The sequence below is a fragment of the Artemia franciscana genome, chromosome 4 (genome assembly GCF_032884065.1).
Source record: "Artemia franciscana chromosome 4, ASM3288406v1, whole genome shotgun sequence".
Classification (NCBI taxonomy): Eukaryota; Metazoa; Arthropoda; class Branchiopoda; order Anostraca; family Artemiidae; genus Artemia; species Artemia franciscana.
Window position 1 is genome coordinate 46951203 of NC_088866.1, and position 15547 is coordinate 46966749.

The following is a 15547-nucleotide window of genomic DNA, read 5'->3' on the forward strand; positions in this document are numbered from 1 at the left end:
AAATTGGCTTCTTGCTTCACTCCCAGCTTCAACCTTGAATTGCAACACCCTGAATTTAAGGGAACGTCTGATATTTTAATATTTTATAATATAGAGTTTAAACCAAGGCCGTATCTAATGGGGTGGGGCTATGTGATCAGACCCCCCCCCCAAAGAAAATAATAACCCAACTCGTGAAACCGTAGCCAAATGAATATATAAGAAATTTTGATGCGTTTTTTGTGTACTCTCACCACCCAACAAAATCCTGGATATGGTTTTTCTAGCATGGGTTTTGCCGGTAAGTTTCCGAAAACTACAATTAATTCACAAGCTAACAAATAAAAATACCATTCAAATTATCATCCAACGATCTTTCCAAATATAATGATCGCTACTGTGTATTGTATTAGACATTACCTTAAAAAAGTATGACATATATATTTATCATTATTATCAAGATTTTTTTTTGAAACCTTAGATTTTTCACAAATGGATCTTAGGACATTTATAAACAACAAAATAAAAGTGGCTGCTTAAAGCAGAATCCAAGGAAATATTAATACTATTAGAATTTAAAGCTTTAATTATATCGTCTTTTAGAAACAAATTTCCCTATTGTTCTACTTGTATTTTGTTTTTCCATATTTTTGATTACTCTAGCCATTAAATAAGAAAGTATCCCTCGTTAGCAATGATTTAGGCATAAAACAGGCTATTTGATAAGCAATTGAAATTAAACTCAAACAAAATATTAATATTTCTTCATATAGCGATTTGGGTGAGTACTCACTGAATGCCTTATACACAAATCTAATTAAAAACGATTTAATTAATTAAATTACAAAACCAGTAAAAAAAAACCACTGAACCTGTTACGAAATGACCTTTGAGGCTAGCTGCCAAAAAGGCAAGATTAGCATTGAAAGCTTATTTTTAAGCACTTTTATTTCACTCAAATGAATTGCTGGTTGAACTTCGCTGAAGCAATGTTGCTAGGACTGTTTTAAAAAGAATTTAGCTTTAATGACGGTACTTCAATGTGAGTTTCTTTTATGTTATTTTTCATAATAAATAAGTATGGTGGCTTCAAGAAGTATGGACGAAGATGGGAAAAGTCCTAGCTCGAATTGATTGAGCCACTCGCAAACGACTGAAACTCTTGGTTTCAAAAACTACAATTAAGTAAGCAAAAGTAAATATATACTAAAGAAAACTGATCAGTTTCTTCTGATGCTTAAATTATGCAAGATAATCCTAAATACATACTAAGACCACAATGGCTATACATGACATATGAAACCAAGAAAGGAAAGGGTACAATAAATCAATATAGGGTACAATAAGAAAATCAAATAGGTGAGAAAACGAGGATTTTGTCAGCCAGTAGCAAAATATGAAGACGAAAAACAAGCAAATATTTTGACAAGGACCTCCACAAAGTCGTCCTCAGTGCTCATAAAAAAAAAAATCTAAAATTTTGAAATGAACTTGACGAGAGGAGAAAAGATACTGAATCAAAAAAACATCTAGAAATAAATGAAAAGGAATTCGCCAATTGGTATTTGTCGAAATATTTCGACAAGGACCCCCGCAGTCGTCCTCAGTGCTCATAAAAAAAAAAATTGAAATGAACTTGACAAGAGGAGAAAAGATACTGAATCAAAAAACCATCTAGAAATAAATGAAAAGGAATTCGCCAATTGGTTTGGACAAGAATTATTTGCCTTGCAATAGATTTTGCCTGTCTGCAGCCTCGATTTTCATTAGGACAGGATGCCTTAAATTAGACTAGGCGAAAATATTGATTGAGTCTTAATGTTAAGTTTTTGTAAATTGGGCTTAAGAATATAATTATACATTTTTTATATATTTTACATATAAAAACTGTTCATATTTTTTTTTATCTCTATTGCCTCTTTAAAAGGTTGCGGTGGTCCATTTACAGTAGATATTGAAGTTGCTTTTTCAAAAAAAAACTAAAGGTTCAGGATTTTTGAAGATATGGAGGGCGAGAGCAGAATCAAAGTTGTCATTTTCAATTTCAAATCTGACATTGCTAGGACCCATCAACAGCTGGGGGAACGACTGCATTAATACAGAAGTTCAGCAGATAAATCCCTGATATTTGAAAATAAAAATGACAGTTTTGTTTTTTTATGAACACTAAGGACGACTTGGCGTCTTTGCCGAATCCTTGCCGAAATGTTTGCTTGTTTTTCGTCTTCATATTTTACTACTGGCTGACAAAATGACTCTCCTTATTAAAATTAAATAAAATCAAGATTTTTGAACTGAAAGTAAGGAGTGACATTAAAGCTTAAAACAAACAGAAATCAATCCGTATATGAAAGGGACTGTCCCCTCCTGAACGCCCTGCTCTTTACGCTAAAGTTTTTTTTTATTGTTTCAAAAAGTAGAGTTGTGAACAAGAGTCAAACTTTAGCGTAAAGAGAAGGGCGTTGAGGAGGAGACAGCCCCTTTCATATATGAAATAACTTCTGTTCGTATTAAGTTTTAATGTCGCTCCTTACTTTCAGTTCAAGAAAACTTGTTTTTTAAATTTAATTTCTGAACGTTTTCAGATTAATGTAGGTTTTGATTTTGGCTCACCGTACATGAATAATTAAAACCAAATCTGCATATTAATTTTAATTTTTTGGCTATATGGCTTTCTCAAAATTTCGATTGGACGATTTTGAGGACAAGGGGGAGGGGAAGGGGGCCTATTTGCCTAATTTTTTCGGTTACTTAAAAAGGCCACAAGAACTTCTAATTTTATTTACGAACGTTTTTATTAGTAATAAATATACGTAACTTACGAATTAACTAATGTAACAAAGTTCTTTATTCGTATATTTTTATTACGTATATCAGGGGGTTCGCCCCCTTGTCAATATCTCGCTCTTTACGCTAAAGTTCAAATTTTGTTCCAATTCTTTAAGAATGACCCGTGAATCACAAAGGCTGTTTAGTTAGATTAAATATCTCTTTAGAAATTACTAACAACACTTTAGCGTAAAAGGCGAAGTACTGAGGAGGGAACGAATCCTCTCATAAACGTAATAATTTCTGTTCGTTTTAAGTGTTGTTCCTTACTTTTAGTTGAAAAAAAACTTTTTTTATTTAATTTTTCATTGTTTTTTTTTAAATAATGCTGGAAATACCAGTGCCCAATTCATGGAAATTCATTTCCCCCATGGAAAGGTCCTACCACCTCACCCTCTCCCGACTCCCCCACCAGAAAAAGTTCCCCCTAAAAACGTCTGTATACTTCCTAATGCGTAACCCCCATCCTGCCATATAACCCCCGACCCCTCACCAGAATAAGTTCCCACTGAAAACGTCTGTATGCTTCCTAATAACCATTACTATATGTAAACAATGGGCAAAGTTTATAACTTGCAGCCCTCCCCTCCGGGACTGTGGGGGATTAAGTCGTCCTCAAAGACATAGATATTATATTTTTCGACTGTGCTGAACAGAATGGCTATCTAAAAAGTTTGAACTGGTGAATTTGGGTAAAAAATGAACGCGGAAGGGGGCCATTTTGGCCCCCGTTATAAAGAGAACTATAACTTTTAATTTCCTTTAGAATGAGCCCTCTCACTACATTCCAGGACAACTGGGTGGATACAATCACCTTAAAAAAATAATAATAAACGCGTGATCTTTCTTCTGGCAAAAAATACAAAATTCCATATTTTTGCAGATAGGACCTTGAAACCTCTAAAGTAGGATTCTCTGATACGCTGAATCTGATGGTGTGATTTTCATTAAGATTATATTACTTTTAGGAGGTGTTTCCCCCTTTTCTCAAAAATAAGGCAAACTTTCTTAGGCTCGTAACTTTTGATAGGTAAGATTAAACTTGATGAAACTTGTATATTTAAAATCAGCATTAAAATCTAAATTTTTTGATATATCTATTGGTATCAAAATCCGTTTTCTAGAGTTTCGGCAACAAATGAGCTGCATCGCTCCTTACTTACAGTTCGTTACCACGCACTGTTTGATTACCTATTAACACCTGTTTCTATTACTGCCACACGCTTTATTACAGCCAGAAGTGGTGACTTGAAGGGGCCCTACAGCTTTAGGAAAGTAATCCATCGGTATATGTGCTTTTAGATTAGATGATTTTATGAATGCTTTTAACACCCATACGTTGTGATTTGAAGGGACTATAGAGCTATAGGAAAGTAACTCCTGAATGTATGAGTCCTTAAATGTGCTTGAAGGTAAAATGATTTCTACCACAGTGCACATTGGGCCCTGCGTTACCAACAAAGTGAACATTTTTTTAAAATTTTAAAACAAATTGTTTTTGACGATAGGTGATAAATTACGAATTATTCAAATAATTAAGAATATATTTATTTTGAGTTCGCATTGCTGTATGAGATTTGTTAATGTGTTTACTATTATTTAATATATATACTCTATGATACATAAAACTGATACCCGTAAAAGTTCATGTCAAATTTATTGAATTTAATCTGGATAATCCTATGGTAGAGGGATTTTGCACTACGTACGTGAACTAATTTACGTACGTTAACTACTATGCAGATTTATTTTAAATATTAAGTATAAGGAGGCCCCCACAAGAAAATCCCATCGGGCCCACACATATTCAATCATGAATGTTCAGAGGAAGGCTATACTTTTTTAAGCTGTTTGGTGCCATAGGTATTTGGCTAATTTTTTGCTTTGGACTTTTTTCTGGTTTTAAAGATATATTATAAATGTTTTAATAACTCTTCACTTAACTAATTCAAATAAGCATGTTTGAGTTTCACTGTCCTCGGTACACTAAGTTAAAAACTAACATCTTGTTTTTGGCTAATTTTTTTTTGTTTTTTTTTAGTTTTAAAGATAGATCATGGTGCTGTCTTCACTTAGCCAATTTAAATAAACAGGTTTGAGTTGTACTGTCCTTGGTACTCTAAGTTCAAAACTAATATTTTGTTTTTGGCTATTTTTGTGTTTTTGATTTTTTCTAGTTTTAAATATACGCTATAGCATCTTCACTTAGCCAATTTAATAAGCAGGTTTTGGTTACACTGTTCCTGATACTTAAATTTAAAAAATGGCATTTTGTTTTTGTTAATTTCAGTATGTCTCAGCCTGACATATTTCCAAAAGTATAAGTCCGTATAAGCTTTTTTCAGTAGTTTTTTTAGAACTAAAACCCCCGAAACTGCTAATTACTAGGATTACTCAAATGAAAATAATAAAAATGACAGCTAATGTAAAATTATAATTAAAAGAAATAGATTTACATATTTACAAACGACACCGAATAAAAATCAATTCAAGCACTATAAATATAAGTAGTAATGCATTGTCCCTTAAATGTTATGACATTTACCGAATGAGCTACATGTAAATCATAAAAAAAAGTACATACAAATATAAAAGCTTAAAAATAGCATTTTTTTGCTTACATTCTACCAAATTTTGGGCAAAAATGCAGCTCGGTAATTTCTTGTCCTAAAATCGTCATATTAAGCAAAAAGATCCACATTCGTTTTGATTTTGCATACGATTTATTACATTTTTTATCTTCCTTGTTTATGGATATACTGAATCTATAATGCGCACCGTTTCCGTTTTTAAAGTGTCAACCCTAAAATTTGTCTAAAAACCAAGGTTTCAAGGAAAAAACTACAAAAAGACATCAGAGCAGTTCCTTAAGATGATGAGCAAATCCTAATTTCCTTAGATAATTTATTGTTCAGTTTTGATATCAAAAGATCCCTTTACAAGTTTGGTGGGAGCCATGCCATTTTAGCAATACTTATTATAAAACCCTGTATACCAGATGGCTTATACCATCAGGAAATTATTACGCAACGGAAACTTGACTAAGAGAATCTATGCCTAAACTTCCTGTTTATTTTTATATTTTTTAAGAAACAGTAGAATTTTTCTTTCAATAGAAACGACTTTTAATAAAAAAAAAAAAGAAAAAAAGAAAGTAGATTAAGTATTGTGCAAAAAATATCAAAAAATTGTCAAAAAGTCAAAGATGTCTATTTTAATCTTGGAGAATTTCGAATGCCATTTATTATTATGTAATTTAGAAATAGAAGACACCTATATTTTGGGCAATGGTGTGTGATTCTCATAAAAGTAATATTGAAGAAGTCCCCAGAAGATGTAAAGGTATAAACTGAACGAAAAAAAGTAAGCAACAGAGTAAAAAATGAAATAAAAAGACAATTAAAAATTAAACAAAGAATAAAGTAAGGTAAAAATGCGGTAAACTGAATTAACTAGTTTATTGTTACACGTGACTGGTATAGACAATAGGCCATGGCATTGTGGGCCAGACAATAGACCAGGCCATGGCATGGCACATTAAAATTCTTTGATTTAAGGGACCGATATGAGGTAGCGTTTAGTGACTTACGAAATGTGTTGCGCTTAACTTGCCTAACAGATTTGAACACCATTAATGAAAACGTTAAGGTGCTTAGCCACCTCATACAGGCTTTGGGGTACCCCAGCACCTTTTTTGTATTTCCCTAAGAATACGCGAAATAGAAGCAGAAAAGAAAGATTGTCTTGGTGCAGACTATTGAGAAAGCGATTTGAAAAATCTCTGATACAGGGGTTGGCCACTAATTTATTCTCAGATTTTATTTTTAAAGTTTCGATGCAATTTGCTATTTTTTTGGAAAATTTTAGTGTCTGTGTGCTCATTCATTTTATATCTGTGAAAAACTGAAGTTCTAAGGATCTAAAATTGTCCTTTTAACGGAACAACGAAAGAATAAAAGTATTCCCTCGATGCAGGGATTCCTCCAGATTTTATACCTTCTTGTACATGTAGGGATATTTTTATATAATATGTTTTTTTGCAGTTTAAGTTTAATCAATATTTTTTATGACAGATTATTGAGGGAGTTGATCTCTTTCCTTTGTTTTAGATTATATTTCGCACAAGATGGCTACAAGTCATACAGCCGAAATTTTGAAAATGATAATAAAAACAACCTTGACTGAATTTTTATGAGGTAATGAAGAAGACACTATCAAAAATTTTTCATCTTTTACTGCATTTAGTCCGATCAATATTTTGTCGACGAATTTTTGAGTGAGTTAATTTCTTTCCTTTGTCTTACAAAAACTATGATGGTTATGATTATGCAAAAACTATGATGCCCCCGCGGAATAACTTACAACAATTACCCCCAGACACTGGGGAGGGGGCGTTTGTCGACCCCAGAGCTTTCGTTGTCTGATCTTCAAACTATTTTAAACAAAATGGCTATAACAAAATTTTGATTGGATGCATTTGGGAGAAAGGGCTTTGAGGGAGGTGGCTAGTTGCCATCAGATTACATTTGGCTCTTAACAAGGGCACTAGAATTCAAATTTACTTTCGAATAAGTCCCCTCCAAAGTTTTTGTGACCATCTCTTCAATAAAATCTTATATACCCCCGGATTTTGGAGGGATGCTTTATCCCTATTGTTTTTGTTTGTATGATGCTATGTAGGATGTTTGTTTGTAGGATGCTCTATCCCTATTGTTTTTTTGTTTGTATGATCTTTGGTTTATTTTGAACAAAGCGTCTATATAACAAATTTTATTGGACGTATTTCGGGAAAAGAGGACTGAGGGGGGGTGGGGCTAGTAGCCATCAGATCATTTTTGACTCTTAAAAACGAAATAAAACTTTTAATTTATACTAATTTGAGTCCCTTCCGAAGTTTATATGACCACCTCTTCCATAAAAAAGTTCTATATGCCCCGTGGCATAGGTTACAACCCTGCCCCCGTTATCGGGGAAGGAGGGGGGTATACTAACTTCAAAGTTGTTGAGAATCGTGTGGCCTGTCAAAAAAAAATAAGAAAGAATGAGTGGTACTTTGATTTGGATTGCAAGCTAATGAAAGGAGAAGTGAAATACTTATTGAATTGCTTAAATGAATGTAAAAGCGCAGAAGATCAAAGATTGAGATTGGCTAAATATAAAGATAAAAGAAGAGAATGTAAAAGTTTAATAAAATGGAGAAGTTTTGGGGCCTTATACAGAATGATAGTGGAAAGGGAAAAGTTAATATCCAGGTTGTTCTGGAAGCTGATTCATGGATTGATTACCTAAAAAAATTGGAAGGTAATTGCGTAGATCTTCATAAGATAGCGCACACCCCTGAGACGGTTATTTATCCTATGAGGGAACACGATTATGATTTATTGGGTGATGTGAATGGCCAAGAAATTAAGTTGGTATTTAAGAATTTAAAAGGTGGTACTGCTGTGGGTGTTGATGGTATACCAATAAAGCTATTTAAGAATTTTCTTACCATTTTTATGCCGATAATTGTTCTTCTTTGTAATAATGTGTTATCTTCAGGGCAATGGCCAAAATTTTGGAAGACATCATTGTTTTTTACCCCATTTATACTGTCTACCGAGAGACACAGAAGGACTTTCATCCTCTACATAGTGAGCATGTTAAATACATGAGATCCCCCCCTCTTTTTTTACCTTGCAACTCTTAAAATTTTAGCTAACAAATTTAGTTATTTTTTAATTGAGTTGTATTTTGTATGTTTTAGTGTGAGACTAAATTATTCTTATGTGTTTTTTTTATCTAGCTTATTCGTTTTTTAATTTTGTATGTTTCTTACTATTTGGACATTTTCTACTGTTTTGACAACTGTTATTTTTTACAACTTTTTGGAAAAAAACATTTCCAGACTTATTATATTTGCTTGTTTATTTTGTATTTTTTGACACTAAAGTGCAAATTCCGGTAACTTGGGTTTGTGATAGACGTTTTTTAGAAATAAAAACCTCATCTTATAAGCATTTTCCAGCCAACCATTCAGATTGTTTGGGTTGTCGCCTCTCCACTTAAGATCATCATTTAGCTGAATATCTCCAAATACTTGTACTTAAGTGAAATTCAATTTTGTAAACAATGATAAAAGACCGCTGAAGTACAACAGTAAGAGGTTTCTTTAAAATTTAGCTTTAGGCGGAAGCGACGGCTTCGTTCCTCATTGTTGTCTGACTAATTTTTTAGCTGCTTCCAGATCACGCCGTAGAGTAAAGAATGAAGTGTTTTGGGAAGGGAAAAGGGTGGTACACGCTATCATATATAGTATGGCTTCTTTTTCTTTCTTTTTTTTAGTTACGCCTTACTTCCATTCGAATTTTTTTTTCTTTTTAACTTGGTTTATCAAGTAACAGTGGTTGATGTTTTAGAACGAAAATGCTTTTGATATAATAAAATCTAATCTCTAGTATCGTTCAGGCTATTCAATTAGTTCACGTAGAATGGAAACTCTTTCAAGGTAGAGGAAGGAAATATTTGTATAAAACACAAAAAACATGAGTTATGTGAAGAGCAGAAAGCTTCAGAAAAATCAATAAAATATGTGAAATTTCTTAAAGTTCTGTTACTTCAGACCTCATATATTAATATGCAAGGCACATCAGTCGTTTTATTTGAAGTTAGGATACCAAATCATTATGACAGATGATTTAATCGATATTAATTCCAAACGAAACATATAATTATAACAGGTATATTTTACAAAAATAACTTACAAAACAAAAAACTGTTGCTGCAATTGCCTCTTTCATGACGACGTGAGTGGCGACTCCTTTTCTCAGGAACTAATAAGACGCTGCTTTTCCGCCGATTCTGGGCTTTAACTGATTCCTCATCAGATATTTCGTCGTCTACCCCAGAAAGAGGAGTTGCGGATTCTGATATGACAACACTGTGTTTAGGAGATGTACAGCTGCTGTCGGATATCGTATCAATGATAGGAACTGAAGCTACAAAAAGGAAAAAAAATAGAATAAAAAGATTATTTTTAGCTGAATTTGTTTAATTTTTAGCTGGATTTTTTTTTCTTTTTATTATATTTTAACTGACTTAGCCATTTCATTGTAAAGAAAATTTTCCTGTACCTTCGCCAAAACAATTTTTTCTTCATAAAAAATAATCAAAGGATCAATATCTTAATGAAGGTTTTTGAATAATAAGATAATTGCTTATAGTTTTTTTTTTTGTAAAGTTTTAAAATTGTTTATTCTTCCGTTTCTGTACAAAGTAAATTACTTGGCATAATGGCACTTATTAGACTAAGAAATATTGTGAATTAAGTTCTTTTGAGAGAGACAGTGTCGTTTTCGGAGGATATCTCAACAATATTCTAACTCTTAGGTTAATAATTCAGAAAATTCTCATTCATCAGGTAAGTGTAGTCTTCAACTTTATATTTTATTTGATTCAACTGATAGAGAGGCTTTAGCGAATGCCCTATCTTTTTAAACGTTATCGATTATTAAATTTAAATGATCAGAGTTATATACAAAAATTATTTTGCTGCTTTTAAGGTTGGAGGTTAGGTTGGTAGTCTATTTGGCAAGGAATACCTAACATTAAGCTGTATGAAAAACGAGGTATAACTCCACTAGCTGGGACAATAATGGAAGAAACACTAACATGGCCAGACCATGTTTTACAGATTCTAGATGACAGATTGTTAAAGATTGTGTTTTTGGCCATTCTTTGGGGCCAAAAAATAAGACCTATTAAATAGAATCCTTTATTATATTTTATTTTTAGTAATAAATGGAAAGACGTGGGGACTTTTTTCGACGTTAAAAAAGTATAGAAGAATTGAAAGAAAAGTCGTATTACGATGGTTATGATGTTAATTGATTCTGACAAAAGTAGGAGTCAATCGTCTTATAACCAGGGTTATAATGTTATATGATTATGACAAAAGCGAGAATTAATAGTCTTATGATCACAGTTATGATGTCATTCGATTGTAACAATAACGGGAGTCAATAGTCTTATGACCACGGTTATGATTTTATTTTATTATGACAATAGTGGGAGTCAATGGTCTTATAACCATGGTTATGATGTATTTGATTATGACAATAGTGGGAGCTGTTAAATATGGCCATGGAAGATGATCCTTTGAACGACAGTATATCAAAGATTAAGCTTTATGAAACGTGAGGAATAATTCCTCTTTTATGGATGTCATCTTTATAAAGGCTAGGTCCTTCTCAAATAGAGTGGGAAGAAATTCTGAAGACAAACTTAAAGAAAGTAGGATATTCTTGGATGGGAGAAAACATTGAAGCTCTAATTGGAGCTGGGTGGAGGAAGAGCGTTAGTAGCTATATTTACCCCGGCCCGGACGAACTGCTTTTTGACCAATGTATTTTTATAAGACTTTATGGAGTGTGACTGAATTCTTCCACCGTGCAAGATAAGCGGTATACTGTGCATAATAAATAATAATATAAATAGAATTAAAAATATAACTAGAAATAGAAATATTGTCATCTATGAAATTATTTTCAAATAGGGCTACACTACGTCAAATGGATAAAACTTTTAAGACATGCAATAAAAACAAGAATAAATTCATGTTTGGAGGATGAATATTACACTGGATCCCAATTTAACTTGGTCCATAGCTTATATAAAGTGCTTCTACACCGTGGTCTGAAAGCTAAATTGTGAGATTTAGTGTTCTTAGATGTATACTTAGCGCCATACCCAATATAGCAGCACTGACATAGTGGAGAGCAAAATGTCTCTAATTTATTATTTGCATAGTACTAAGGTCTAAGTTGTCATATCTGTGGACCCAACAATTTATGTCGAGAAAAAGAGCATAGATTTACTAATATTAATACTCTTTATCAATGCCCTTCTTTTTCTTGGGATTATTGAAAACTTACCATTTTCATTTTCCACTTCAGGATCGGTATCTTTGAGGTTGCCATGCCAAGACCTGGATTTCTTAGCAGCTCCCATTTCTGAGAAGATTTCTCCTTGTTGAGAAATTGTTTTTTCGACTGGAGCTTGGTAACCGGAGAAATTTAGAAAAAAAACCAGTTTTTTCACCTTAATTCACCCCCCCCTCCCAACGAAAATATCTTCTAGAAAATTGAATATCGGTGAGAATTTACCCCGGACAATTACCTTTAACAACTCCACGCGTAACATTGAGACGGAAATGAGTATGCAAGATATATAAAAAGCGTTTTGTATTGGATTTCTGCCAAATTCCCCCAGTGCATAATTTCCCCTAACAGATTCACTTCTCTTGAAACTTCCCCTCCAATAAAAAAATTCCCCTGTGGAAAAAAACAGCAAAAATTTGCTCCCCCCACCCGGAAATGCATACACACTTCACAATAACAAATACTATGTGTAAACAATGGGCACATTTTATGACTTAAAAGCCTTTCCCCTGGGGCTGTGAGGGGGTCATGTTATATCCAAAGGCATGGTTATTGGCCTTTCAACTATTTTGGGCAAAATGGCTATCTAAAAATTGTGATAAGAGAACTTGAGAAAAAAAGGTGGGGGTGGGGGAAAGGATACCCTCCGATCTTTTTGTAACTTAATTTTGATCAGACAACTTTAGAAAAAAGGCGGGGGAGGGGGACAGGATATCCTCCAAACTTTGTGGTCGCTAAAACTTTCACTTTCGTTTGAAAGAGCCTTCTCAAAATATTTGAGGACCATTGGGTCGATACGATCACCCCTGAAAAAAAAACGTATCCGTGATCTTTCTTCTGGCAAAAAATACAAAATTCCACATTTTTGCAGACAGGGGCCTGAAACCATCAAAGTAGGGTTTTCTGATAAGCTAAATCTGATGGTGTGAATTTCATTAAGATTCTAATACTTTTAAAGGGTCTTTTCCTCGTTTTTCAAAAATTTGTTAAGACTAATCTTAGTGAAACTTATATATTTAAAATCGCATAATATGCCGATTCCATTGATATATCTATTGGTATCAAAATTCTGTTTTTTTAGAGTTTCGGTTACTATTGAGCCGGGTCGTTTCTCACTTACAGTTCATTACCACAAACTGTTTGATCAATAGCTATATTTCAGATAGGGGCAATAAGCATGAAAGGTGACATACATGGGTCAATTCTATTTCAAGAACAAATGAAACAGTTTCTATGTAAATCACCCAAGCTTACAGCGAATATGGTGGGAATACCCTCCTCAAAGGGCTCCTCGAGGGGTAAATGGAAGCATTAATTATTATTTGGGTCAGCTTAGTGGTAATGCCGAATCATAAGCCTAATGTCAAATAAAATGGTTTTTAAATTCGCTTTGCTAGTCCTGGATATGATTGAGAATGAATATAATTTAGATCTGAAGAATATAGGCTTTTTCAAAGGAAAATCCAGAGGAAAATAAAATCCTGAATTGCCTAGAAATTACAACCCGGTCCTGCGTATGTCCGGTCCTGGGTATTGGGTATCGAGGGGCCTCTTGTTCGAGAGTTCTGACCCTCCTAAAAAATAAAGTTACGGGTTGTTAAATATTATGTTGGGGCCCTTGTTGGAGAGTTCTGCTCCACTAAAAATATAATGACAGACTATTAAACATGATGTCGGAACCTCCTGTTCAAGAGTTCTGCCCCTTATAAAAAATAAAGTTATAAACCTTTAAACAATGATGTTGGGGCTTTTTATCGAGGATTCTGCCACTCCTAAAAATAGTTACAGGCCTTTCAACTTGGTGAATTCATTCTTTTTTCAATTTAATAAAACCATCCCATTTCAAACAGATGTTGAGTAACCCCCTGTTGGATAGCTACTGCCCCTTCCACCAAGTCCCCTAAAAAAATAATTTTATAGGCTTTTCAATACTGCAGAATAATATATTCTCGTTCAGACTAATAAAACGAAAATCATATCCAAATAATTTGGACTGCTGGGCCCACCCCTGTTCGATGGTTTTGGAGAGACAGGGGGAACTTTGAGGGCCCGGGGCCTCCAAAAAATAGAATAGATTATTAAAACGATGAAAATTATAGATTCTTTTTCAGGTTAAAATCCTAACCGTTTGAAAAAGAAAATAAGCTGGTAGTATTATTTTTCGTTCCAGCGAGCGACATTATCAGTGCCATCAACTTAAAGGGTCAATAATCTCTTTGACGGTATGAAGACATCTGTCTTGTTGCACCATCAGCATTTTATGACAGTATCTGTGCCCAAATTGAGACAGAGAAGGCCCCAAAGGAGAGTGTAGGAGAGGGATTAAACATATTTTGTGAGATGATTTTAGATAGTATAAATCCCCCAACTTTGATTTAGATAGTTTTCCAGCCAATCTTGGTCTTAATGCATAATTTTTGGATTGGTTGCAAGAGGAGTTAACACCCAACACAGTCCAGAGACTCTTGGCAGACGATAGAGTGGCTACCCCTCCTAAACACTCACAGTGACCGTGGAAAGGAGAAGCTGGGGGTGTGGGACAAAGTGAAAGTGGCTCATCCCCTGAATTACCATACTTTTACTTGTTGAACTCTACCTTCTGCAAAAAATATGTCTATAGCGCAGACTTTGGGATCCTTTTAACTTAATTATAGTGGGCTGTTGAATCACGTATTCTACAGACATAGTCTTCTCCTATGGGGGCAGGATTCGAGCCCTTCTTGAAAAACAGATACAGGATTGGGGAGGTAGGGATAGGATCAACCCATCCATCTCCAATTTTTTTGAATTAAATGAAAAATCGGGTGATTTTATTAGTATTGTATGCAAATTGAAAGTCACTTGACCCAGACTTGCGTAATTCTGAAGGAGTACTTCCGGGTTGAGTAGATAGTATTATGAATAAACTGGATGACTGTAATGGAAAGGGGAGTGGGTCAGAGGTGTTATTTATTGAGAATTTATATATTAATGGGTGTAATTTCAAAAAAGATTTTGTTTAAGAGGTGGGAGGGGATTCAGGTACAAAATACAATTCAGATTTGAGGAGGTGTAGTAGTATTCAAGAAATTTGTTTTGAAACAAGGTTGCATTGCTTCAATGCGCATTTGTCATAGCAGCCCATAAAAAATTGTAAAAGGGTACCAGTAGGGCAGATTTGGGTGATTTGGCAGTAAATGGGCCCAGAGAAGGGCAGAGTTTCCTAAGGTAAACTTTAACTGTTTAAATAGTCAATATCAGTAACACTCAAAGGAGTAAATATTTTTAAGCGGGCCAATGAACATTTAAGGATTGGTGTTACTCTTTTACAGTAAGATACAGAGTTTGAGGAGGATGTAAGGATAAAAAGAAAGTAGCATATTCAGTGAGGGCTCCGTCTATTGAATCAGTAAAACCCTGGGTATGACTTCTTTACGAGCTTGCTAAAGAGGCTAATCCAGTTCCACATTTTTTCTATAGTACATATTTTTCGGGGAGAGAGGAGTGGGACAAGCTACTAATATCTAATGTGTCAGTCTAGATTCCACACCAAATTAATATCAAAGCACCCTTTCAAGAACTATAAGCGTCATGAGTATCAACCTGTGGAGACAGTTTCGGGCGACAATGCCATCTTGTGATTCAAGAACTTTTAGAATTCACTCTTACAGAGTGACAAGATGGTGTTAGTTTACGAGGACAAACTCACAGATGGACATGATACATCAGATTTAAATAGTGTCAAAGAACATGAAGCCATTACTGCCTCTTTTGCATATGGAAAAAGAGACTCAAGAAATACGATACAATTGGTAGAAATTTTTGAAGCATTGGGCGGGAAA

At 34.0% G+C, this 15547-nt stretch overlaps 2 long non-coding RNA genes across 2 annotated transcripts in view; one reads left to right on the forward strand and one right to left on the reverse strand.

Moving 5' to 3' along the window:
- Positions 1-15547, forward strand: part of LOC136025670 (uncharacterized) — a 268288-nt gene that overhangs the window by 137103 nt on the left and 115638 nt on the right. The gene's annotated exons all lie outside the window — the stretch shown is intronic.
- On the reverse strand, positions 9516-11848 carry LOC136026507 (uncharacterized). Its single transcript, XR_010617325.1, has 2 exons — positions 11721-11848; positions 9516-9785 (listed from the first exon to the last, which is right to left on the reverse strand). It is a non-coding gene; the product is annotated as an uncharacterized LOC136026507 (long non-coding RNA).